The sequence below is a fragment of the Anopheles maculipalpis genome (assembly GCF_943734695.1).
Source record: "Anopheles maculipalpis chromosome X unlocalized genomic scaffold, idAnoMacuDA_375_x X_unloc_12, whole genome shotgun sequence".
NCBI lineage: Eukaryota > Metazoa > Arthropoda > Insecta > Diptera > Culicidae > Anopheles > Anopheles maculipalpis.
The window spans coordinates 64,796-67,500 of NW_026060436.1; positions in this window are offsets into that span (position 1 = coordinate 64,796).

Here is a 2,705-nt window from a genome sequence, read left to right on the forward strand (position 1 = left end):
ATGCATATAAGTTCGAGTATTGATATTATAAACCTAACAAGAGATGAAGGCAAGTCGAATTGGTTGATAAGAAACCAAAAATATCTCTAAGTTCGGGACTTGGGTGCAAATCGAAAGACGAAAATCCAAGGTCGTCTAATGTAGGGACGTAAGACACGAAATCAAAATTTTGGCATAAAATCTAAAATAATCATCAGACAGTGGTCATCCAAGGCATATTAGAGTCGTCTAACGATGCTGAATGCAATAAGCAATAGCGACTTTTTAATGATTTTTTGGATTTTTGTCAAAATGTACCCTTCACAACTTGGTACAAGTCATAGGACATGGGTACCGGTATGACCGACGGAAGATTTTTGGACAAAAAATTTTTTTGCTCTAACTTTGAGTAAAACGGTCTCAGGATGCATTATTAATCATGAAAAGTGATCTCCGACAGTAAATAGGCGAAAGTTACCCGACCATCAAAGTTGCATGGCGGTGCAGGAGACGAAAATCCAAGGTCGTCTAATGTAGGGACGTAAGACACGAAATCAAAATTTTGGCATAAAAATCTAAAATAATCATCAGACAGTGGTCATCCAAGGCATATTAGAGTCGTCTAACGATGCGAAATGCAATAAGCAATAGCGACTTTTTAATGATTTTTTTGGATTTTTGTCAAAATGTACCCTTCACAACTTGGTACAAGTCATAGGACATGGGTACCGGTATGACCGACGGAAGATTTTTGGACAAAAAATTTTTTTGCTCTAACTTTGAGTAAAACGGTGTCAGGATGCATTTTTAAGCATGAAAAGTGATCTCCGACAGTAAATAGCGAAAGTACCCGACCATCAAAGTTGCATGGCGGTGCAGGAGACGAAAATCCAAGGTCGTCTAATGTAGGGACGTAAGACACGAAATCAAAATTTTGGCATAAAAGCTAAAATAATCATCAGACAGTGGTCATCCAAGGCATATAAGAGTTGTCTAACGATGCTGAATGCAATAAGCAATAGCGACTTTTTAAAGATTTTTTTGGATTTTTGTCAAAATGTACCCTTCACAACTTGGTACAAGTCATAGGACATGGGTACCGGTATGACCGACGGAAGATTTTTGGACAAAAAATTTTTTTGCTCTAACTTTGAGTAAAACGGTCTCAGGATGCATTCTTAATCATGAAAAGTGATCTCCGACGGTAAATAGCAAAAGTCACCCGACCATCAAAGTTGCATGGCGGTGCAGGCGACGAAAATCCAAGGTCGTCTAATGTAGGGACGTAAGACACGAAATCAAAATTTTGGCATAAAATCTAAAATAATCATCAGACAGTGGTCATCCAAGGCATATAAGAGTCGTCTAACGATGCTGATATGCAATAAGCAATAGCGACTTTTTAAAGATTTTTTTTGGATTTTTGTCAAAATGTACCCTTCACAACTTGGTACAAGTCATAGGACATGGGTACCCGGTATGACCGACGGAAGATTTTTGGACAAAAAATTTTTTTGCTCTAACTTTGAGTAAAACGGTCCTCAGGATGCATTCTTAATCATGAAAAGTGATCTCCGACGGTAAACTAGCAAAAGTCACCCGACCATCAAAGTTGCATGGCGGTGCAGGCGACGAAAATCCAAGGTCGTCTAATGTAGGGACGTAAGACACGAAATCAAAATTTTGGCATAAAATCTAAAATAATCATCAGACAGTGGTCATCCAAGGCATATTAGAGTCGTCTAACGATGCTGAATGCAATAAGCAATAGCGACTTTTTAATGATTTTTTTGGATTTTTGTCAAAATGTACCCTTCACAACTTGGTACAAGTCATAGGACATGGGTACCGGTATGACGACGGAAGATTTTTGGACAAAAAATTTTTTTGCTCTAACTTTGAGTAAAACGGTCTCAGGATGCATTCTTAATCATGAAAAGTGATCTCCGACGGTAAATAGCAAAAGTCACCCGACCATCAAAGTTGCATGGCGGTGCAGGCGACGAAAATCCAAGGTCGTCTAATGTAGGGACGTAAGACACGAAATCAAAATTTTGGCATAAAATCTAAAATAATCATCAGACAGTGGTCATCCAAGGCATATTAGAGTCGTCTAACGATGCTGAATGCAATAAGCAATAGCGACTTTTTAATGATTTTTTTGGATTTTTGTCAAAATGTACCCTTCACAACTTGGTACAAGTCATAGGACATGGGTACCGGTATGACCGACGGAAGATTTTTGGACAAAAAATTTTTTTGCTCTAACTTTGAGTAAAACGGTCTCAGGATGCATTATTAATCATGAAAAGTGATCTCCGACAGTAAATAGCGAAAGTTACCCGACCATCAAAGTTGCATGGCGGTGCAGGAGACGAAAATCCAAGGTCGTCTAATGTAGGGACGTAAGACACGAAATCAAAATTTTGGCATAAAATCTAAAATAATCATCAGACAGTGGTCATCCAAGGCATATAAGAGTTGTCTAACGATGCTGAATGCAATAAGCAATAGCGACTTTTTAAAGATTTTTTTGGATTTTTGTCAAAATGTACCCTTCACAACTTGGTACAAGTCATAGGACATGGGTACCGGTATGACCGACGGAAGATTTTTGGACAAAAAATTTTTTTGCTCTAACTTTGAGTAAAACGGTCTCAGGATGCATTCTTAATCATGAAAAGTGATCTCCGACGGTAAATAGCAAAAGTCACCCGACCATCAAA